This window comes from Triticum dicoccoides, chromosome 2A (genome assembly GCF_002162155.2).
Source record: "Triticum dicoccoides isolate Atlit2015 ecotype Zavitan chromosome 2A, WEW_v2.0, whole genome shotgun sequence".
Classification (NCBI taxonomy): Eukaryota; Viridiplantae; Streptophyta; class Magnoliopsida; order Poales; family Poaceae; genus Triticum; species Triticum dicoccoides.
Window position 1 is genome coordinate 258262695 of NC_041382.1, and position 25790 is coordinate 258288484.

Genomic DNA, 25790 nt, shown 5'->3' on the forward strand with positions numbered 1-25790 from the left:
CTCCGATTCATGCATATAGCATATCAAAATGTTCATCTCAGAGGGTACATCATTTCATTCCATTGCATCATTTTCACTTTAGATCATCTTGATGCCAGAAATTCTGTTAGAAGAGGGCTACTTGGGTTAATTGTCAGATCTGCTACTCCGTTTAGGGTTTTGTCATTTTTGCCATGATTATTGTGTGCATGCTATGCCCTTGTGCTCTACATATGTTTTGTTAAGGGTTTTGCCATCTTTCCAGAGGTGCAACCCATGTATTTTTGTGATGTGTGTGGTGACTAGCACAAGCTTGCAAAGTGAGGCATTTGGTATTCCTGATTTCAGGGACTTAGCATTTCCACTAAGTCCTTGAGCTGTTTATCTCATGATGCCATATGTTTATGTTGTTTCCTAGTGATCCGTGCCTCTTTTGAGGATGATCATTAAGGATGTTTTGTTAATATTGTAGTGCTCTATCCATCCATGTCTTTGTTTGCAATTATGGAGCACCCTAGCTTGAGTCAATCGAGCTCTACTTTTGCGACTTTATGAATCTGGGCAGATTGTCAACTTGTTTGCAATTTTGCCGATGATGTTGTAGTTGATCCATGCATGCTATGCTATTTTTCTTGCCACGTCTAGCTTGCATTTTGTGCCTTCTTGATGGTTGTATGCTTAGCTTATCATGACTTTCCCTGTGGTGAGTGCATCGAGCTCGTAAACATGCCTACTTGAGTTATATTTCAGCATGTGCCAGTTTTCACTAAGTCTGAAAACTGATTATGTTTTTGCTATGTTCACATGCTTGCAATTGTATTTTCTGATCCCTTTTGGCTCAAGGTCACTAAGGGATTTTTGTTAAGATCTTTGAGTAGCTCCATGCCATGCTTTACTTTGCCATGTTCAGGTCCTGTAGCATATAGTTTTGTTGCTCCAAAGAGGGCTACCTGATCTGAAATTCCAAACAATTGTTAATTTTACTAAGACTGAGATCTGTTTGCCATATGCATTTTTCCATGCTTGTTTGAACCTATTAATGGACGAATTGGCCGTAGCTCAGTGCTAGACTTTTGTTAAGCATCTTGAATGCGTCCCTGCCATGTATTTTGTTGTCATGTTTGGTTGCTGTAGCATGGTCATTTCGTTGCATTTAGATGCCTACTTGCTGTAAATCGCAGACCGGTGTCATATTTGAATCGCTTGCCATTTCCAAACTGTAACTCCGATTCCGGCGTTATTTATATCGTTTTCAAGCGATTTCATCTCATATTTCCAGTGGCACACTTGGAATTCCACGTTGAGGCCAGGTTCATGCGTTTCCTGTCATATCTTGCATTTTGGATCCCGCATCGCATCCCGCATAGCATATCATCTTTGCATCGTGTTGTTTGAGCTTGCACGTGGTTGATTGTATCCTTGTTGCTTGTTTGTCTTGTTTGGGTAGAGCTGGGAGACGGGTTCGCTAACGAGGAGCCCGTTGAGTTTGCTTTCGAGGATCCAGTCAACTCTGACAACTTTGCAGGCAAGATGATCATACCCTCGAAATCACTACTATCTTTGCTATGCTAGTTTGCTCGCTCTTTTGCTATGCCATTGCTACGATGCCAACCACTTGCTATATCATGCCTCCCATATTGCCACGTCAAGCCTCTAACCCACCATTGTCCTAGCAAACTGTTGATTGGCTATGTTACCGCTTTGCTCAGCCCCTCTTATAGCGTTGCTAGTTGCAGGTGAAGATTGGAAGCCATTCCTTGTTGGAACATTTTACTTGTTGGGATATCATTATTTTATCTATGTTATCTTAGTGCATCTATACACTTGGTAAAGGGTGGAAGGCTCGGCCTCACGCCTAGTGTTTTGTTCCACTCTTGCCACCCTAGTTTCCGTCATATCGATGTTATGTTCCCGGATTTTGCGTTCCTTACGCGGTTGGGTTATAATGGGAACCCCTTGATATTTCGCCTTGATTAAAGCTTTCCAGCAATGCCCAACATTGCTCTTACCATTTGCCACCTAGCTTCTTTTTCCCTTGGGTTTCCGGAGCCCGAGGGTCATCTTATTTAAACCCCCCCGGGCCAGTGCTCCTCTGAGTGTTGGTCCGACCGAGTAGACTGCGGGGCCACCTCGGGGCAACTTGAGGGTTGGTTTTACTCGTGGGATGTCTCATCTGAGTGTGCCCTGAGAACGAGATATGTGCAGCTCCTATTGGGATTTGTCGGCACATTCGGGCGGTGTTGCTGGTCTTGTTTTAACCTCTCGAAGTGTCTTGAATTACCGAGAAACCGAGTCTGATCGGAACATCATTGCTTGACCGTTTTTAGCGGCCGAGTTGTGTCTAGAAAAATGTTTTGAGTCATTTAGGAATTATATATCGGAGAGTTTAGGAATTCTTTTTACTTCCCAGTCTCCTCATCGCTCTGGTAAGGCATCTTGACGTAGAGTGTTGACTCTTCTCTTCTCAAATTTCACTAAAAATTTTTTTAGGATCACGCGGGTATCTTGGAATCGTTCCCATGGTTTTATGATGAGAACATTGTCTTGGTGCCTCCTGTCAGGGGTTTAGTGGAAGTGTCCCGGGGAGTTGAGCTCTGAGGTGTTGTGATCATAATTTTATCATTGCAGTTCTGGAATACCTGAGTTTAGTACGCCGACATCGAAAATCTCTTTTATGCAGTTCGTTGGTGAGATAACCTCGACGCCACCCAGTACTGGGGCGGGAGTTTGGGAGTATTGCCATAACTTGTATAACGGATGCTTTTCGAAGGTTGAGGTAGATGGTTTCCGAAGGTTTCTTGGTTATGTGTTGAAGGATGGATAAAGCTGGATGTAGGATTTGCTAGATTTGGGTGAGATATTATGCTTCCCCTGTATCCCCAACACCTGATTGCATAACCGGAAAGGTTCGGGAGTTTCATAGGTGGGAATTCTTGTAGCTCTAGTTCTTCTTCCACGAATATTGGTTTGAGATTGGGATTTCTTACCGATTATTCGTTCTTGATCCGAACCTTGTTGATTTATTTCTCTACCTTAATTCTACGTGGCTTCTCAATTTATGGATATGTGACCATTTCAAGAGGAATGCATTCGTTCATTTTGTTCGGATGTGAAGACTATATGTTGCAATTTTCATTCTGTTGGATTCAGCTTCAATATTTGTCTATCAATGTGCTAATGGTGGTCAACCTCTTCAGGATGGCTCCTCCAACGCGCACAACTCCGAATCCTGATCCGCCACCACCTCCACCTCCTCCAGAGGCATGGCAAGCTGTGATGGCCGCAACCAATGCAAACACATAGTTGATCATGCAAATTCTCCAAGAGCGCAATCAAGGTAACTAAGGGAATCAAGGCAGCAATCAGAATCACTTTGCTACACTCAACCAGTTCCTTGCTAACGGGCCAAAGACTTTCAGCAATTGTGTTGAGGCAACCGATGCTGACGATTGGCTTGTGGATCTGTGCAAGCATTTCGAGTGCAGTAACGTCAGGCCTGAGGACTTTGTCAAGTTCGCTTCCTTCCAACTCAAAGATCAAGCTGCAGAATGGTTCCAGAAGTACAAGGATTCCCAAGGTGGACGTGTTAACACTTGGGATGATTTCCGTCGAGATTTCCGAGCTCATCATATTCCTCAGAGCGTGGTTGAAAGTAAGCGTGAGGAATTCCGCAATCTGAAGCAAGGCTCTTTGTCTGTCTATGACTACAACAAGTTGTTCCAGAAGCTCGCCCGCTTTGCCAAGAAGGACGTCCCTGATGAGAAGAGCATGATATATCAGTTCAGGGGTGGTCTCAGAGAAGAAATTCAGCTAGCTCTTGTTCTCTTTGGCACTGAAGCAAGAGGCTGCTCAGTTGAGGTGTGATGCTTCCAAGAAGCGAGTCAGAGATGCTACTCCTTCCTCTACTCAAGTGGCCAAGCATCAGAAGTATTGGCTTCCTCCTCCTCCGTTTCGTCAGCCGTATCAGCAGAAGAGCAAAGGTGGCAGTGGTTCTTCCCACCCACCCAACCCTGGCTTTCAGAACAAGACTTCGTCTCAAGCTCCAAGATCGAGTGCTCCGTATCACCGTCCGCTTTCAGAGGTCACATGCAACAAGTGCCAACAGAAGGGTCACTATGCCAACAAGTGTTTCAACCAGAGGCGTCTTCCTCCTCCTCCTCCTGTCAGATTGGCAAGTACAGCTGTGGTCAAGAAAAACCCCAAGCACGCCAAGGTCAATTTGATGAATGCAGCTCAGGCAGAGGACTCGTCAGATGTGATCATGGGTAACCTTGTTGTTAACAATGTTCCTGCAAAAGTTCTTTTTGACACTGGTGCATCGCATTCCTTTTTGTCATGCCCTTTTGCATCGAAGCACAATGTTGAGACTGAGATCATGCCCAAAGTCATGCAAGTTGTTTCTCCCGGCAAGCTTTTGACTTCTAGTTTGGTTGCTCCCAACATCTCTATCACTTTGGGTGACTACAAGTTTCTCTCTTCTCCAGTGGTTCTTGGTAACTCAGATATTGATCTTATTCTCGGGATGGATTGGCTTTCTAAGCACAAGGCTCATCTTGATTGTGCTGCCAGGCAGATTCAATTGACTCATTCGTCTGAGGATGTAATTGTCTTTGCCGCTCGGGATAATACCATCTGTCTGTTTTCTCTCAATGAGAAGGGTGAACTCGATGCCATCTCGCAAATTCCAGTCGTTTGCGAATATCAAGACGTCTTTCTAGAAGAGCTTCCAGGAATGCCTCCGCACCGGCCAGTTGAATTCGTTATTGATCTTGAGCCTCGCACGGAACCTGTGTGCAAGCGTCCTTACAAGCTCGGACCTAAAGAGTTGAAGGAGCTGAAGAAGCAACTCGATATTCAAGAGAAAATGGGTCTCATCCGGCCTAGTTCTTCTCCATGGGGTTGTGGTGTCCTTTTTGTGAAGAAGAAGGTTGGAACGGACCGACTTTGTGTTGATTACCTTTCATTGAACAAGAAGACCATCAAGAACAAATACCCACTTCCCAACATCAATGAGCTGTTCGAACAACTCAAAGGTGCCCAAGTATTCTCCAAGCTTGATCTCCATATGGGTTATCATCAGATTCGAATTCGTGAGCAAGATATTCCCAAGACGGCTTCCAGGACAAGCTTTGGTTCTTATGAATACACTGTCATGTCTTTTGGCCTCGTCAGTGCTCCTCCGACGTTCTCTCGCATGATGAACTTCATCTTCAATGCCTACACCAATGACTTCGTTTTGGTCTATCTCGACGACATTCTGGTTTTCTCCAAGACCAAGGAAGATCATGCCAAGCACGTGCGTTTGGTTCTCGATAAGCTCAGGGAACATCATTTCTACGCCAAGTTCTCCAAGTGTGAATTTTGGCTCGATGAGGTTCTTTATCTTGGTCATATCATCTCCACCAAGGGCATTGCCGTGAATCCTGAGAAGGTGTCTGCAATTGTGAATTGGGAACCTCCTCAGAACGTGAAGCAACTCCGTAGCTTCCTCGGTCTCACAAGCTATTGCCGAAGATTCGTTGAAAACTTTTCTAAGATTGCAAAGCCTCTATCAAATCTTCTTCAGAAGCACGTCAAGTACGTTTGGTATCCAGAGTGTGACATTGCTTTCAATACTTTGAAAGAGAAATTGATCACTGCTCCAGTTCTGACTACGCTCGATGAATCCAAGCCGTACGAGGTCTTTTGTGATGCCTCTCTCCTAGGTCTTGGCGCAGTATTGATGCAAGAGAAGAAAGTTGTTGCTTATCCATCTCGCCAGTTGAAGCCTAATGAGAAGAACTACCCCACTCATGATCTCGAGTTGGCGGCAGTTGTGCATGCTCTCTTGACTTGGAGACATCTTCTATTGGGAAGAAAAGTGGACATTTTCACTGATCACAAGAGTCTCAAGTACATCTTTACTCAGCCTAATCTCAACCTCAGGCAAACTCGATGGGTCGAAATGATTCAAGAGTATAATCCGAGTATTTATATCGTTTTCAAGCGATTTCATCTCATATTTCCAGTGGCACACTTGGAATTCCAAGTTGAGGCCAGGTTCATGTGTTTCCTGTCATATCTTGCATTTTGCATCCCGCATCGCATCCCGCATAGCATATCATCTTTGCATCGTGTTGTTTGAGCTTGCACGTGGTTGATTGTATCCTTGTTGCTTGTTTGTGTTGTTTGGGTAGAGCCGGGAGATGAGTTCGCTAACGAGGAGCCCATTGAGTTTGCTTTCAAGGATCCAGTCAACTCTGACAACTTTGCAGGCAAGATCATCATACCCTCGAAATCACTACTATCTTTGCTATGCTAGTTTGCTCGCTCTTTTGCTATGCCACTGCTACGATGCCTACCACTTGCTTTCAAGCCTCCCAAATTGCCATGTCAAACCTCTAACCCACCATTGTCTTAGCAATCTGTTGATTGGCTATGTTACCGCTTTGCTCAGCCCCTCTTATAGCGTTGCTAGTTGCAGGTGAAGATTGGAAGCCGTTCCTTGTTGGAACATTTATTTACTTGTTGGGATATCATTGTTTTATCTATGTTATCGTAGTGCATCTGTACACTTGGTAAAGGGTGGAAGGCTCGGCCTCTCGCCTAGAGTTTTGTTCCACTCTTGCCACCCTAGTTTCCGTCATATCGGTGTTATGTTCCCGGATTTTGCGTTCCTTACGCGGTTGGGTTATAATTGGAACCCCTTGATATTTCGCCTTGATTAAAGCTTTCCAGCAATGCCCAACATTGGTCTTACCATTTTCCACCTAGCCTCTTTTTCCCTTGGGTTTCCGGAGCCCAAGGGTCTTCTTATTTAAACCCCCCCGGGCCAGTGCTCCTCTGAGTGTTGGTCCGACCGAGTAGACTGCGGGGCCACCTCGGGGCAACTTGAGGGTTGGTTTTACTCGTGGGATGTCTCATCTGAGTGTGCCCTGAGAACGAGATATGTGCAGCTCCTATCGGGATTTGTCGGCACATTCGGGCGGTGTTGCTGGTCTTGTTTTAACCTGTCGAAGTGTCTTGAATTACCGAGAAACCAAGTCTGATCGGAACATCTTGGGAGGAGGTCTATTCCTTCGTTGACCATGAGAGCTTGTCATGGGCTAAGTTGGGACTCCCCTGCAGGGATTTGAACTTTCGAAAGCCGTGCCCGCGGTTATGGGAAGATGGGAATTTGTTAATGTCCGGTTGTAGATAACTTGAACCTTAACTTAATTAAAATGAATCAACTGAGTGTGTTACCGTGATGGCCTCTTCTCGGCGGAGTCCGGGAAGCGGACACGATGTTGGAGTAATGTTTGCGCAGGTTGTTCTCTAGTTTCTCGCCCGCGCTTTGCCTCCTCTTCTCGCTCTCTTTTGCGAATAACTTAGCCACCATACTTGCTAGTCGCTTGCTGCAGCTCCACTTATATTTACCTTGCCTTACCTATAAGCTTAAATAGTATTGATCGCGAGGGTGCGAGATTGCTGAGTCCCTGTGGCTCACAGATTACTATTTCACCAGATGCAGGGCCTAATGATTCCGCTCCAACAGACACGTATGAGCTCAAGTGGGATTTCGACGAGGACTCTCAACATTACTATGTGTCCTTTCCCGATGATCAGTAGTGGTGCCCAGTTGGGGGTGATTGGGACCGTGTCGCATGTTGGGTTCTCTTTTATTTTGGCGCCGTAGTCGGGCCATGAGTGTTTGGATGATGTAATGTTATTTATGTACTTGATTGACGTGGCGAGTGTAAGCCAACTAAGTTATCTCCCCTTTTATTTCTATATTACATGGGATGTTTGTGAAGATTGCCTAACTTGCGACATATGCCTTCTATGCGATTATGTCTCTAAGTCGTGCCTCGACACGTGGGAGCTATAGTCGCATTGAGGGTGTTACAATTCACATGACCCTCGGCTTCCCGAGCGTGGCGTTGGCCTATCAGTGCAACATGCGGTGTGACCTAGCGGCTCGAGATGCCAGGTACCGCGCCGTCCTGGAGGAAATGGAGACGATCTTCAGGGAGCCTCCTGAGCCCCTAGAGCCTCCTGAGGCTCAGGGCTCCGGTGGATCATGAGGAGTCATTTCTCCGACACACGCCTTCAACTGCGCCAACTCTGCTTCGTCTACAGAACGAGGTGACATCTTCCAAGCTCGTTTAAGCTGGGAGCGCCCCTTGGGCTGCATTATTCCCAGGCCTTGTGGGTCCGGCCCTGCGGCATGTATCCCTTTTGGCTCATATCTTTTAGCTTGCCTTCCTGGGGGCGCCCCTCGGGATGCATCATCCCCAAGCCGCTTGGGCCGGACCCAGTGGCATGTATCTTCCTGCATTTACCCAAGCTGATTTGCCTTCCCTGCTTAACCTGCCTACCATTATTGCCTCCTCGATTGTCACCTTCTACGGGTACATTCACCCCGTGCAATGCCCTTGCGCGTTAAAACGAGGGCTCCTTAGAATCGCGACTCAGGAGCTCTTACTGGCTCTCCATCACTCACCACCTAGCCTTACCACGGCATCGCGACCTGGCATACCAGCGGCGGCTGAGCTCGCTCAAGGGCCAGGACCTGAGGACGTAGAGTGCTTGCACCTAACCGCCTTGCAGGAACACACAGCCACCAAGACTCCAGACCAGGCACAACCCGCCTTGAGGTAGGGCCTCGTGAGTCCCACGCTGGCTCACGAGTGCCCAGACACACCTCACAGCCCTGCCGTGCAAGCCACGTGTCAGGGCGGGGCTGTACATGGCCCGGGGGCTCCTCCCGAAGGCCCCCCATCCCACGCACAAGTGGAAGCACCATGCTCCATGCTGGCTGTCGACACTGCCGAGGAGCGGCTATGCCCATGCACAAGCGGAATCACTATGATCCGCATTGGTGATAAACAACTGAGGGCGGCCCCATGGTCATACCAACCTCGGGGAGCCCAGAGCTCAACGTCCGGCCTCACCACAACGCCTCCCCTCGGGAGAGCCACGCGAGGGGGCTGGGCACGGGGCTGCACTCGGACCACACCCAAGCGCACGCCACCCAACCAGGTCTACCGGACCTGGGCATCGCGCCCCTCCTGAGGCCTCGGCGAGGGCAGGTATGGAAATTGTTTGCGCGTCAAGGGGGACTCCTGAGCATCGCGACTCAGGAGCCTAACTGGTCATGTAGCCCCTCACTCCTTTGTCCCTCCTGGTCTCCGGTCGGCCCAATGGCGGTTGAGGTATGCACGGGGCCGGGCCCTGCCGACGAAGAACATCAGTCTATCCTCGCGAACTCTCCCTATAAGATGTTTGGGCGTCAAGGGGGACTCCTGAGGATTGTGACTCAGGAGCCTAACTGGTCACGTAGCCCCTCACTCCTTTGTCCGTCCTGGTCTCCGGTCGGCCCAATAGCGGTTGAGGTATGCGCGGGGCCGGGCTCTGCTGACGCAGAATGCAAAGAAAATAGGAAGGAAATCGCAAAATCTCGAAGCAAATTGTACAAACGTATTGTCCTCACACATTGTCTTCACGATATCAAATGAAAAGTCTAAACGCCTCCCCGAGGCCTAATGCATGTTGCAGGAAAAAAACAGGAGGGTAGCCGCAGGTCACCCCCTGACTTCGCCATCACCTGCGGAAGAAGCTACCTCGTGAGCGACGCTGCCTTCACCTTCACCACCAGCGACAGGATCAACGACATCACCAGACAGAGGAGCGGAGACAAAGCTGCGTAACTTTTTCAGCAAGCCTCCACCTGACCTTGCACGGCTATAGGCTCCAGCAGCTCGTCAAGGCAAGCGTTGGGGTCACGAAGGTGCAGGTGGCTGAAGACGCGGGTCAATGCAGCTGAAGACAGAACGCGAGCTTCCGCCTCCGCCATAGGACCGACGCCATCAACAACTTCCTTAAGCGCCTGCACCAAGAGAGGAAGCAGCTGGGTGGGGCCGCCTCATTGGCGGCCAGCGACTTCTCCAGGCCGTGTTCGTAGAGCGTCTTCAGTACCTTGCGAGACCTCTTCTCATGATCGGCAAAGGCCGCACGGTCTTCGGTCAGGACTCGCGCCTTGGCGTCGAGTTCGGCCTCCCTTGCCTTCGCCTCCCGCTCGAGCTCTTCCAACCGGTTGCGCTCAGCGGCCAGCGCCTCCTAACTCCGCCAGCTCAGCATCACGGTTCTTGACGGTGTCCTCCCGGGCCATCATTTTCTCCTCCCTCGCTTGGTGGCAGCGTGCTTCTTCGGCGTGTTGGCGCGCAGGCCATGCAGCTCGTCCTCCAGCACCTGGCAGCAGTCGCGGGCGGCCTTGGCGTCTTTTAATGCCATCTCACGATCGGCTGCGACGTTGGCGGCACTCTGCTTCTCCTTTTCAAAAGCCGAAGTGGCCTGGCCCAGTGCCGCGTGAACCGCTGATACGTCCGTTTTGCATCATGCTTTTATATCAATATTTATTGCATTATGGGCTGTTATTACACATTATGTCACAATACTTATGCATATTCTCTCTATATGGAGTCTGGGAGAATGCCGGCAGGTGGGATTCTGGGCTGGAAAAGGAGCAAATATTAGAGACCTATTCTACATAGCTCCAAAAGTCCTGAAACATCATGGAAGACGTTTTCAGAATATATAAAAAATACTCAGCGGAAGAGATTCACCAGGTGGGCCACACCCTGCCCATGAGGGTGGGGACGCGCCCTACCCCCCTTGGCGCGCCCCCTACCTTGTGGCCCCCTTGGTGGCCCTCCGGTGGCCATCTTCTTCTATATGGAGTCTTTCAATGGGAAAAAAATCATGAGCCATCTTCTCAGACAAAACTCCGCCGCCACGAGGCGGAAACTTGGCGGAACCAATCTAGGGCTCTGGCAGAGCTATTCTGCCGGGGAAACTTCCCTCCCGGAGGTGAAATCATCGCCATCCTCATCACCAATGCTCCTCTCACCGGGAGAGGGCAATCTCCATCAACATCTTCATCTGGATCATCTCCTCTCAAAACCCTATTCATCTCTTGTATCCAATTCTTGTCTCCAAGTCCGGGATTGGTGCTAGTAGGTTGCTAGTAGTGTTAATTACTCCTTGTAGTTGATGCTAGTTGGTTTAATTGGTGGAAGATCATATGTTCAGATCCTATATGCATATTAATACCCCTCTGATTCTGAACATGTTTATGCTTTGTGAGTAGTTACGTTTGTTCCAGAGGATATCGGAGAAGTCTTGCTATTAGTAGTCATGTGAATTTGGTATTCGTTCGATATTTTGATGAGATGTATGTTGTCTCTCCTCTAGTGGTTAACGTTGACTACATGACTCTTCACCATTATTTGGGCCTAGAGGAAGGCATTGGGAAGTAATAAGTAGATGATGGGTTGCTAGAGTGACAGAAGCTTAAACCCTAGTTTATGCGTTGCTTCGTAAGGGGCTGATTTGGATCCATATGTTTCATGCTATGGTTAGGTTTACCTTAATACTTTTGTTGTAGTTGCGGATGCTTGCAATAGGGGTTAATCATAATTGGGATGCTTGCCCAAGTAAGGACAGTACCCAAGCACTGGTCCACCCACATACCAAATTATCAAAGTACCGAACGCGAATCATATGAGCATGACAAAAACTAGCTTGAGGATATTCCCATGTGTCCTTGGGAGCGCTTTTCTCTATATAAGAGTTTGTCCAGGCTTGTCCTTTGCTACAAAAAGGATTGGGCCACCTTGCTGCACTTTATTTACTTTTGTTACTTGTTTCTCGTTACAAATTATCCTATCACAAAACTATCTGTTACCACTTTTTTCAGTACTTGCAGAGAATACCTTGCTAGAAACCGCTTATCATTTCCTTTTGCTCCTCGTTGGGTTCGACACTCTTACTTATCGAAAGGACTACGATAGGTCCCCTATACTTGTGGGTCATCAAGACTCTTTTCTGGCGCCGTTGCCGGGGAGTGAAGCGCCTTTGGTAGGTGGAATTTGGTAAGGACAAATTTATATAGTGTGCTGAAATTTACTGTCACTTGTTACTATGGAAAGTAATCCTCTATGGGGCTTGTTTGGGGTATCTTCACCCCGACCAGTAGAGAAATGAGTTGCTCCTCAACCTACTCAACCTACTGAAAATGAATATGGAAATGAAAATGTCTGCTTTGAAATTCCTTCGGGTATGATAGAAAAATTGCTAGCTAATCCTTTTTTAGGAGATGGAACAAAACATCCTGATTAGCATCTGATATATGTGGATGAAGTTTGAGGATTATTTAAGCTTGCAGGTGTACCTGGAGATGTTGTTAAGAAGAAGGTCTTCCTTTATCTTTGAAGGGAGATGCATCGACATGGTATAGGCTATGTGATGATATGGGGTCTTGGAATTACAAACGTTTGAAATTGGAATTTCATCAGAAGTTTTATCCTATGCATCTTGTTCATCGTGATCGCAATTATATATATAATTTGTGGCCCCGCGAAGGAGAAAGCATCGCTCAAGCTTGGGGGAGGCTTAAATCAATGTTATATTCATGCCCCAATCATGAGCTCTCAAGGGAAATGATTATTCAAAATTTTTATGCTCGTCTTTCTGATAACAATCGCACCATGCTTGATACTTCTTGTGCTGGCTCTTTTATGATGAAGACTATTGAATTCAAATGGGATTTATTAGAAAGAATTAAACGCAACTCTGAAGATTGGGACCTCGACAAAGGTAAGGAGTCAGGTATGACACCTAGGTTTGATTGTGTTAAATCTTTTATGTATACCGTTGTTTTTCGTAAATTTAGCACTAAATATGGACTCGACTCTGAAATAGTAGCTTCCTTCTGTGAATCTTTTTCTACTTATGTTGATATCCCCAAGGAGAAGTGGTTTAAATAGCATCCTCCCATAAAAGTAAAAGTAGCTGCACCTATTAAAGTTGAAGAAAAGATTGTTACTTATAATGATCCTATTGTTCCTACTGCATATTTTGAGAAAGCACCTTTCCCTGTTAGGATAAAGGATCATGCTAAAGCTTCAACTGTGGTTCATAAAAGCAACATTAAAACTTATACACCTCATGAGAAAATTAAAGTTGAACCTGATATTGCTATTGTTAAAGATCTCTTGTCTGATAATATTGATGGGCATGTCATTCATTTCCTTAATTAAACTACTAGAACTGCTAAACCTTGTGCTAAAGATAAAAACAGACCTGTGGTAGGCATGCCTGTAATTTTTGTTAAAATAGGAGATCATTGTTATCATGGCTTATGTGATATGGGTGCTAGTGCTAGTGCAATACCTTATTCCTTATACAAAGAAATTATGCATGATATTGCACCTGCTCAGATAGAAGATATTGATGTTGCAATTAAACTTGCCAATAGAGATACTATTTCACCAATGGGAATTGTTAGAGATGTTGAAGTCTTGTGTGGGAAAACTAAATATCCTGCTGATTTTCTTATTCTTGGTTCCCCACAAGATAGCTTTTGTCCCATTATATTTGGTAGACCCTTCTTAAATACTGTTAATGCTATCATAGATTGCAAAAGGGATGTTGTTACTATCGGTTTAGATGATATGACTCACAAATTTAATTTCTCTAAATTTAATAGACAACACCGTGAAGAAGAATTACCTAGTAAGGATGAAATTATTTGTCTTGCTTCTATTGCCGTACCTCCTAGTGATCCTTTAGAACAATACTTGCTAGACCATGAAAATGATATGTTTATGAATGAAAGAAGGGAAATAGATGAAGTATTCTTTAAACAGGAAGCTATTCTGAAACACAATTTGCCTGTTGAAATCCTAGGGGATCCTCCTCCACCCAAGGGTGATCCCATGTTTGAGCTTAAACCATTACCTGATACTCTTAAATATGCTTAGCTTGATGAGAAAAAGATATATCCTGTTATTATTAGTGCTAACCTTTCAGAGCATGAAGAAGAGAGATTATTGGAAACTCTGAAGAAGCATTGTGCTGCTATTGGGTATACTCTTGATGATCTTAAGGGCATTAGTCCCACTCTATGTCAACATAAAATTAATTTGGAAGAATATGCAAACCAGTTCGTGATCATCAATGACGGCTGAATCCTAAAATGAAAGAATTGGTAAGAAAGGAGAGACTAAAGCTCCTTGAGGCAGGTATAATTTATCCTGTTGCTGATAGGCAGTGGGTAAGTCTTGTCCATTGTGTCCCTAAGAAGGGAGGTATTACTGTTGTTCCTAATGATAAAGATGAATTGATCCCTCAAAGAATTATTGCAGGTTATAGGATGGTAATTGATTTCCGCAAATTAAATAAGGCAACTAAAAAGGATCATTACCCCTTACCTTTTATCGACCAAATGCTAGAAAGATTACCCAAACATACACATTTTTGCTTTCTAGATGGTTATTCTGGTTTCTCTCAAATACCTGTGTCAGCCAAAGATCAATCAAAGACTACTTTTACTTGCCCTTTTGGTACTTTTGCTTATAGGCGTATGCCTTTTGGTTTATATAATGCACATGCTACCTTTCAAAGATGCATGATGTCTATATTCTCTGACTTCTGTGAAAAGATTTGTGAGGTTTTCATGGACGATTTCTCCGTCTATGGATCTTCTTTTGATGATTGCTTAAGCAAACTTGATCAAGTTTTGCAGAGATGTGAAGAAACTAATCTTGTCTTGAACTGGGAAAAGTGTCCCTTTATGGTTAATGAAGGTATTGTCTTGGGGCATAAAGTTTGTGAAAGAGGTATTGAAGTTGATAAAGCCAAGGTTGATGCTATTGAAAAGATGCCATGTCCCAAGGACATCAAAGGTATAAGAAGTTTCCTTGGTCATGTCGGTTTTTATAGGAGGTTCATAAAGGAATTCTCAAAAATTTCTCGGCCTCTGACTAATTTATTACAAAAAGATATACCATTTGTCTTTGATGATGATTGTGTAGAAGCATTCAAAATACTTATGAAAGCATTGATCTCTGCACCTATTGTCTTTGATGATGATTGGAATTTACCCTTTGAAATTATGTGTGATGCTTGTGATTATCTTCAAGGTGTTGTTCTAGGGCAAAGAGTTGATAAGAAACTAAATGTTATTCAATATGCTAGTAAACCTCTAGACAATGCTCAGAGAAATTATGCTACTACTGAAAAGGAATTCTTAGCAGTTGTATTTGCTTGTGATAAGTTCAGACCTTATATTGTTGATTCTAAAGTAACTATTCACACTGATCATGCTGCTATTAAATATCTTATGGAAAAGAAAGATGCTAAACCTAGAGTTATTAGATGGGTTCTCTTTCTACAAGAATTTGACTTACATATTGTTGATAGAAATGGAGCTGAGAACCGCGTTGCAGACAACTTGTCTAGGTTAGAAAATGTGCTTGATGACCCACTTCCTATTGATGATAGCTTTCCTGATGAGCAATTAAATGTCATAAATGCCTCTCATATTGCTCCATGGTATGCTGATTATGCTAATTACATTGTTGCTAAGTTTATACCACCTAGTTTCACATACCAGCAAAAGAAAAAGTTCTTCTATGATTTGAGGCATTACTTTTGGGATGACCCACATCTTTATAAAGAAGGAGTAGATGGTGTTATTAGACGTTGTGTACCTGAGCATGAACATGAATAGATCCTACACAAGTGTCACTCTGAAGCTTATGGAGGACACCATGCTGGGGATAGACCTGCACATAAGGTATTGCAATCTGGTTTTTATTGGCCTACTCACTTCAAGGATGCCCGTAAGTTTGTCCTATCTTGTGATGAATGTCAAAGAATTGGTAATATTAGTAGACGTCAAGAAATTCCTATGAATTATTCACTCGTCATGGAACAATTTGATGTTTGGGGCTTTGACTATATGGGACCCTTTCCTTCCTCTAATGGTTATACACATATTCTAGTTGCTGTTGATTACGTTACTAGGTAGAAGCTATTCCAACTAGTAGTGCTGATCATAACACTTCTATTAAGATGCTTAAAGAAGTTATTTTCCAAGGTTTGGAGTCCCTAGATATTAAATGACTGATGGTGGTTCACATTTTATTCATGGTGCTTTTCGTAAAATGCTTGCTAAATATGATGTTAATCATAGAATTGCATCCCCTTATCACCCTCAGTCTAGTGGTCAAGTAGAACTAAGTAATAGAGAACTCAAATTAATTTTGCAAAAGACTGTTAATAGGTCTAGAAAGAATAGGTCCAAGAAAGGTGATGATGCATTATGGGCCTATAGAACTGAATATAAAAATCCTATGGGTATGTCTCTGTATAAAATGGTGTATGGAAAAGCATGTCACTTACCTCTCGAACTAAAACACAAGGCATATTGGGCTATTAAAGAACTCAACTATGATTTTAAACTCGCCGGTGAGAAGAGGTTATTTGATATTAGTTCACTCGATGAATGGAGAACCCAAGCCTATGAAAATGCCAAGTTGTTTAAAGAAAAAGTAAAAAGATGGCATGACAAAACGATACACAAGCGTGAGATTAATGTAGGTGATTATGTATTGCTATACAACTCGCGTTTAAGATTTTTTGCAGGAAAACTTCTCTCTAAATGGGAAGGCCCTTACGTTATCGAAGAGGTCTACCGTTCAGGTGCCATAAAAATCAACAACTTCGAAGGCACAAATCCGAAGGTGGTGAACGGTCAAAGAATCAAACATTATATCTCAGGTAATCCCATAAATGTTGAAACCAATGTTATTGAAACCGTAACCCTGGAGGAATACATAAGGGACACTTTCCGGAACGTTTCAGACTCCGAAAAGGAATAGGTATGTGGTGCGGTAAGTAAACCGACTCCAAAATAGTTTTTAAGGCAATATTCCTCCGTTTTGGAATATTTATAAAAATAGAAAAATAAGAAGCAGTCCGGGAAGAACACGAGGCCTCCACGAGGGTGGAGGGCGCGCCCTACCCTACTGGGCGCGCCCCCCTACCTCGTGGGCACCTCGTGTGCTCTTCGGACTCCGTTTTCGTACACGACATGTATTTTGTCGGTGAAAATTCATTATATAATCTCCCGGGTGTTTTGACTCTCGTATTACGCAAATATCTCCAGTCTTTGTTTCGAGCTGTCCTGTTGCAGATTTGAGCAACATGTCATCCCAGGATTCGGAAGGAGAGAGCTATGTGGCTGATTACCTTGCAGATCCTAAAGTCTATGCGGATGCGGAGCATTTGGTTGGACTAAGGAAGAAGAAGAGGACTATGAACCTAAGGGAAAGGAGGAGACGAGGTCAGATAAATATGAAGTCCCACTACCTCAACCTGGGGACATGCATGTGGAGTTCAAAAAGTCAAGCCTCCTGGATAGAGTAAAGAAACCTAAGATCGAGTTTATCCCTTTTCGCCTCTTGCAGGAAAACAAGCAGGAACTATGCAAAAAGATACTGAGCTTGGAGCAGGAGATCGATGACCTAAGGGACCAAAATTCTGTCCTCAAACGCAAATTAAGTAAGAAGCCTACGCCATCAACAAAACCATTACCTTCTCCACCAACAAGGAAGAATTGAGCATCTGGTATGGGCACTCCCCTTGGCAACTGCCAAGCTTGGGTGAGTGCCCCGATATCATATCACCAACATTTTTATCTTTACCATTTTTCTTAGTTCGATCCTTTTGGTAATATCTTGATCTAGTAGAATAAAAGTTCTTAGTATGATCTAGTTGTGAGTTTTGCTTTATAATCCTTCTATATAATCGAGTTCGTGAGCTATATAATAAATATTAGTGTTGAGTCAAGGGCTTGATTATTTTGCCATGATCCTAAGTGAATAAAATAAAAGAGAAAGAATAAAAAAAGAAACAAAGAGATCATGTGAATCTTATGGAGAGTAATGAGCTCACATAGAGAAAGTATGATGAATAAAAGTTGTTGAGGGCTGACAAACATAGTTTTGGTCATCGTTGCAATTAATAGGAAGTAATAAAGAAAGAGAGGTCTTCACATATAAATATACTATCTTGGACATCTTTTATGATTGTGAGCACTCATTAAAATATGACATGCTAAAGAGTTGACGTTGGACAAGGAAGACAACGTAATGGGTTATGTTTTCTTACATCTGAGATAAATTATATTGTCTTGGATCCTCCAACATGTTGAGCTTGCCTTTCCCCCTCATGCTAGCCAAATTCATTGCACCAAGTAGAAATACTACTTGTGCTTCCAAATACCCTTAAACCAGTTTTGCCATAAGAGTCCACCATACCTACCTATGAATTTAGTAAGATCCTCCAAGTAAGTTGTCATCGGTGCAAGCAATAAAAAATGCCCTCTATATATGTATGACTTATTAGTGTGGGAGAAAATAAGCTTTATACGATCATGTGATATGGAAGAAATAAAAGAAACAGACTGCATAATAAAGGTCCATATCACAAGTGGCAATATAAAGTGACGTTCTTTCACATTAAGATTTTGTGCATCCAACCATAAAAGCGCATGACAACCTCTGCTTCCCTATGCGAAGGGCCTATCTTTTACTTTCACTTCCTATCTTGCATAAGAGTCATGGTGATCTTCACCCTTCCTTTTACATTTTATCCTTTGGCAAGCACAGTATGTTGGAAAGACCCTAGTATATATGGCTAATTGGATGTGAGTTTTCATGAACTACTATTGCTGACATTACCCTTGAGGTAAAATGTTGGGAGGCAAAACTATAAGCCCCTATCTTTCTCTGTGTCCGATTAAAACTCCATACCCATAAGTATTGCGTGTGTGTCAGCAATTGTGAAAGACTATATGATAGTTGAGTATGTGGACTTGCTGAAAAGCTCTTATACATTGACTCTTTTCCTATGTTATGATAAATTGCAATTGCTTCAATGACTGAAATTGTAGTCTATTAGTTTTCAATGAAGTTTACGATTCATACTTGATATTGTGATTGAATTATTACTCTAGCATTAGAGATTATATGACAAGAATTATATAAGTTGTGGTTCTAAGAATGATCATGATGCCCTCATGTCCGTATTTTATTTTTTATCGACACCTCTATCTCGAAACATGTGGACATATTTTTCGATTTCTGCTTTCGCTTGAGGACAAGCGAGTTCTAAGCTTGGGGGAGTTGATACATCGAATTTTGCATCATGCTTTTATATCAATATTTATTGCATTATGGGATGTTATTACACATTATGTCACAATACTTATGCCTATTCTCTCTTATTTTACAAGGTTTACATAAAGAGGGAGAATGCCGGCAGCTGGGATTCTGGGCTGGAAATGGAGCAAATATTAGAGACCTATTCTGCACAGCTCCAAAAGTCCCGAAACTTCATGGAAGACGTTTTCAGAATACATACAAAATACTCAGCGAAAGAGGTTCACCAGGGGGGCACACCCTGCCCTCAAGGGTGGGAGGCGCGCCCTACCCCCCAGGGTGTGCCCTACCCCCTACCCTGCTATATGGAGTCTTTCTATGGGAAAAAATCATAAGCCATCTTCTCGGACGAAACTCCGCCGCCATGAGGCGGAACCTTGGCGGAACCAATCTAGGGCTCTCGCAGAGCTGTTCTGCCATGGAAACATCCCTCCCGGAGGGGGAAATCATCGCCATCGTGATCACAAACGCTCCTCTCATCGGGAGAGGGCAATCTCTATCAACATCTTCATCAACACCATCTCCTCTCAAAACCATAGTTCATCTCTTGTATCCAATTCTTGTCTCCAAGTCTGGGATTGGTGCTAGTAGGTTGCTAGTAGTGTTAATTACTCCTTGTACTTGATGCTAGTTGGTTTAATTGGTGGAAGATCATATGTTCAGATCCTATATGCATATTAATACCCCTCTGATTATGAACATGTTTATGCTTTGTGAGTAGTTACGTTTGCTCCTCAGGACATAGGAGAAGTCTTGCTATTAGTAGTCATGTGAATTTGGTATTCGTTCGATATTTTGATGAGATGTATGTTGTCTCTCCTCTATTGGTGTTATGTGAACATAGACTACATGGCACTTCACCATTATTTGGGCCTAGAGGAAGGCATTGGGAAGTAATAAGTAGATGATGGGTTGCTAGAGTGATACAAGCTTAAACCCTAGTTTATGCGTTGCTTCGTAAGGGGCTGATTTGGATCCATATGTTTCATGCTATGGTTAGGTTTACCTTAATACTTTTGTTGTAGTTGCGGATGCTTGCAATAGGGGCTGTTCATAAGTGGGATGCTTTTCCAAGTAAGGACAGTACTCAAGCACTGGTCCACTGACATACCAAATTATCAAAGTACCGAACGCGAATCATATGAGCGTGATGAAAACTAGCTTGACGATATTCCCATGTGTCCCCGGGAGCACTTTTCTCTATATAAGAGTTTGTCCAGGCTTGTCCTTTGCTACAAAAAGGATTGGGCCACCTTGCTGCACTTTATTTACTTTTGTTACTTGTTGCTCGTTACAAATTATCCTATCAAAAAACTATCTGTTACCACTTATTTCAGTACTTGTAGAGAATACCTTGCTGGAAACCGCTTATCATTTCCTTCTGCTCCTCGCTGGGTTCGACACTCTTACTTATCGAAAGGACTACGATAGATCCCCTATGCTTGTGGGTCATCAGCCGCCATGTCGGAATGTAGCCATCTTGAGGCCAGCTCCAGACGCCCGGCCACAAGGCGTGGGTCTACACCCAAGAGATCCACCTGCAGCCGGGTCATCTCGGAGAGAGCATGTTCCAGAGTAGCAGCAGGAGCAGGAGAATGTAGGAGTGGAGGTGCATCAGTGGGAGGAGGCGACATCGTCACCAGCGTTTGGGAGACCGTGACTTCCGGAGCAGCTGGAACCTAATCAGCCGCGCTAGGCGCCGGCACCTCCAGAGCTAGCAGGGACATTGGGGCTGGTTCCACGTGGCATTGCTCCTCTTGGCGCCGCGAGGACGACTGGGCTGGGGAGATGAAGGCGCTGCTACCCCCTTTTCTTCGCAGAAGACGTCGGCCTGATCAACCAAGGGCCAGCATCAGGAAATGATGAGTACAAACAGGGACAAGGCAAAGCTTGAGACACTTACTGATCCACCGCGACATACTTCCGCTTAGGAAGCCTGAAGCCTGACAACATCGGTACGGAGGCGGCATCGCGAGGCACCAGCGACGACCTACCTCGCGTCGGGATGGGGGGCTGCTCCCTTTCCCTTTGCAAGCGTCGGCCTCGGCATCGTCAGGAAGGACGCGGAGGATCTCGGCCTTGCTCAGAGGGGAAGTCTCCCCCCACCTCTTCTAGAGTCTTCTCCGGGTCCTCCTCTTCTTCCCTCTCCCTGCAAGGCTCGTCAGAAGACACCTCCACCGGTTTCGGTGCTGCGGGGCTCCCAGGAGCGCCGGCGGCACCAACCCGGGCGCATCGTAGGTCGGCCTGGAGGCGACGAATTCTTCCTGATCCCTGCGTTGGAACAGGGGGACGAAGGCGCTTGGTGGGTACTCCTGGTTTTCCCCAACTATGAGGCATAGGACAGCAGCCAATTCATCGTTAGGCAAGTCCCCTGGCATCAGGCGGGTCTTATTTCCCTCTTCTTCAAGCTCCCACAGGGGGCGTGTACGCGCCTGGAGTGGGCTACTCGCGGTGTCAGGAACTCCCTCAGAAGCATGACCCCTGTAACCTTCGCCGCCCTCGCGTTGCCTGGCCTAGCTATGCTGCACAAGTTGGCGCATGGCCCTAGGGCAACGTCGGGAATCACCAGGAAGTTCACAAGATAAGTCTCACCCTCGGATCGGCTAAATGTCTGAGCCTTATGGTCGCCCACGCCTTGCCGCAACCCCGTTGCATCCACGTCAACTCCCTTTCTTCCCTTACCGTGGCCGCTTGAGCGCTAAGGGGGACCTCCTGAGCATCGCGCCTTAGGGGCTATTACCGGACCTCGGGCCGCACACCTCCTGGCCTTGACCACGGCACATGACCTAGCATACCAGCGACGGATGTAGCTTGCCTGGGGACCGGGACCTGTCGGCGTAGAGCAACAAGCCATCGCGAGGAAAGAAAGGGGAGACCGAGCCTTAACAGGACGCACATTCACCAAATCTTCATAACAAGGTAAATAAGCACAAAAGACATTACATATCCTTATATGCCCCTCCCCCTGCGAGGCGCTTCATGATTCTTCACAGGGAATGAAAGCTAAGACTAAGAAGAGCCCTATCTACACCCTCCTGTGGCAGATGCCATCATCAACAGTGGGCCACGGGAGGCCGGCGCCAACCCCATCCAGATCAGCGGCGGCGACGGCCAGACGCGGCGGCACTTCTCCTAGTGTGGCGAGAGCTCGAGGGCATGTAGCTGTCGTCGCTCGTCTCCGGAGTCTCGTAGAGCTCAGGAGAGCTGCTGGACTCCCAAGGGCTGCTGCTGCTGGAGTGGCCGCGAGCGGAACGCGTGGTAGTCTCACGCTCCTCTCCGGAGCAGCACTCCAGGTGGCGGCCCTCGGTGTCGAAGACCTTGAAGAAGAGCGTGGAGACGCCATCGTACTCAAGGTGGATCGCGAGGGCGCCCCTCGCATGGCAGACCCACGCGATCTCTCCCCAGCCATGAGTCATGAAGATCTTACTGGAGGGGACCACTTCGATCTCTACTCCAGTCGCTGGAGCACCGCAGTCGGCGTGCTGCAACCAGAGCTCGAGAGGCCCCCTCGGCGACATCACGTCGGAGAAGAACCGCGGGAAGCGGATCCAAGAGCTTGGGGGCATCGGCGCCCATAGCACCAGCTTGCGTAAGGAGTCCGCGGCATGGATTCCGGGGGCGACGACGTGCATCGCCGCGGCACGGCGACCCCGGGCGTGGCACGGGTGGCGCTGGTCGTCGCTCCGCCTTCCTGAGCCCTCGGGTTGGACATACAGGGGTAGCGGATATCCTGGGGGAGGCCGCTCGGAGCAAGGCCTCATCACCACCTGCATCGCCGCTTCGTCACACTGGAAGTGGTCTTCGGATCCCCGGATAACTTCCGGAGCGAGGAGTTAATCTTCGATATAGTCTCGTTCCGTAGTGGCTATCATGCACTGCTCGGGCGAACCGCATTTGCGAGATTCAACGCGGTACCGCACTATGCATATCTCAAGCTCAAGATGCCAGGACCTCGGGGGTTCATCATAGTCAATGGAAACACAGAGCGCTCTCTCCGCATGGAGGAGCACACTACGGCCCTCGCAGCAGAAGCACAAAGCAGCCTCTTAAGGCAATCCACCAGTTCGGTGATTAAGGACCTGGACACCTTCAAGCGCGCCCGGAGTAATCGACAACAAGACCTCCTGGCACGTTCCGAGCTCGCATAGCAATGCGGCCCCCACCCCAGTCCCAGCTAAACGGCGAAATCCGTGCCACACGTACATAATTACGCATTGAAAATATCATGGGCACAGGTGGGGAGGGGGCACGACTACGGCACGCCCCAAGACATGACTAAACTGCACTAGGGGCTTCCCGCTTTTTTATTTTTATTTCTTTCAGGACTTGAATCTCTGGAAGCCCCGTCCGGTAGTACGGTTGTCGGACACACGATACAACAACCAAGGAGGCAGAAAGCTACGTCGCATCAAGGAATTCCCAGGTGGTCTCTGATAACGAGTGAAATACCTGCTTTAAATACCATTCCTCAGCTTGCCCTTGAAGGGGACATGTCAAATAGTCCTACTTTTTGCTTATCGCACTACTTGTATCATTCTGCTTCAACGCACCTTTTTGAATAAACAACGCATAGCACTAGACTATTATCGCATTCTTTATTCTTCTTATATATATATATGTTCATTCATGACATTTAGCAACCGTACACTCTAGTACGGCCAATACGCCAGGGGCTTAAGCGTACCCCATAATACGGCGTGAAAAGTCCGAACACTTTTGACAGTGCGGCACCCCGAACATATAGCATTACATGCATCAGCTCCAAATCATGTCTTGGGTCAATAGTTGGGTTTGCCCGGCTCCCATGTTTTGGTACCTTACATTCCTCTATATCGGCTAAGGTAGCATTGGGAGAACTACTGCGATTGTGCCCCGGTTCATCTGGGCTAAGCACCTCAGTAGAGAAAGCTAAAACTGACTGTCATGATAAGGCGAGAGCTGGTCGCTATTCGAGAGGTCTCGAGTCCCTAAAGACTTATGCCGCTTAGAGCGAGGAGTTGGCTATGTCCGGCTTAAGGCATGTATAGCGCCCTGAATTCGGCCTTCCGAATACTAGGGGCTTCGCCAAAATTGAAAATTATAGACTTCTATGGCTAAGTGAGAGTGATAAAGCATTATAGTCCGATTGCCTTGTTCGTTGTGCTGAGAACCTCCCTCGAAGGACCCAACAATGGGAAAAAGACTTCTATGGCTCAGGTTTATCCCGAACACCCCAGCACTCGTGGCATGGGGGCAGAAGCCGACGACTGGCCATCTCTCAGATTTGATAAACAGCCGCACATAAGGTAATATTTTAAATTCAAATAATTGTTGCATGGTGCATATGAACAAGTTTTCATAATACAGGATCGCACGAGCGAGTTCATTCAAATATTACATCCTTCGCACACTCGTCCGCCACAAGACGGGCACCCTTCAGGACACCCTCATAATACATTTCGGGGTGGCAATGCTCTTTGCCCTACGGCGTCCCCTCCTTCACCAACTTCTCGACGTCCATCTTGGCCAAGTGCACCTTCACACGGGCGAAGGCCCGACGTGCACCTTCGATGCAGACAGACCGCTTTATTACCTCCAGCCGTGGGCAGGCATCTACAAGCCGCCTCACCAGGCCGAAGTAGCTATTGGGAAGGGAGTCGCCAGGACACATCCAGACTATAAGGCTCCTCATGGCCTTTTCGGCCGCCTTGTGCAGCTCGGCCAGTTGCTTCAGCTGGTCGCTCATAGGCATCGGGTGTTCGGTCCTAGTACAATGAGACCAGAACAACTTCTCTGTCGAGCTTCCGTCCTTGGCCTAGTAATATTTCGCGGCATCCGACACGCTGCAGGGCAAATCTCTGAATGCTCCTGGAGAGCTCCGGACTCGGGTAAGTAACAAGTAATTTACTTTCACATGCTTGCTTTGCGTATTGAATGCCTTACCCACCGCTATCTTCCTCATCGCCTCAATCTCCTGGAGGGCCTTTTGGGCTTCAGCCTTGGCATGCTTTGCGCTCTCGAGGGCCGTGGCAAGCTCGGACTCTCGCGTCTTCGAGTCAAGCTCCAAAGCCTCGTACTTCTTCACGAGAGCTTGGAGCTCTTGCTGCACCTCGCCCACCCGTGCCTCTTGTTTTTCCCGCTCAGTGCGCTCCTTGGCCGCTTTGTTCTAGGCCTCGGACAGCGCTTGCTTCAGGGTCGCCACTTCGGTCGTGGCCCCTGGCACATTCATGATGATCCTATCATTTTGCAACCACATTTTCTTTTTTTATATAGACAAGGTATTACTTACCTTTGTTCTCCTGGAGTTGCCTCTTGGCAAGGCCGAGCTCTTTCTTAGACCCCTCGAGGTCCTGCTTCATTGCGGAAACCTCCGCAGTCAGTGTGGCAGAGGTCAGCAGCGAAGCCTGCATACGCATACAGACATACTTATATTAGCCTCCTGCACTTATTATTTGATCATCTATTCAGCTTTTCTTTGTGAACACCAAACAAAGCATCAGGGGCTACTGTCTATGCGGTAATATTTTCCTATATTTTAAATACTTACCTCAAAGCCTGTTAGAAGGCTGGCACAGGCTTCAGTCAGTCCGGTCTTGGCAGACTGAACCTTCTTGATCACCGCACTGATAATAGTGCGGTGCTCTTCGTCGATGGAAGCGCCGCGAAGTGCTCCCAGCAGGTTGTCCGGTGCCTTTGGATGGACAGAGGTCACCGGCATGGGCGGCTTGCCCCTCTTGTAAGGGGGCCGGCTGCCGGAGTCCGGAACCACTTGAGGTTCCGGCGCGGCGTTCGGCTGGGGGC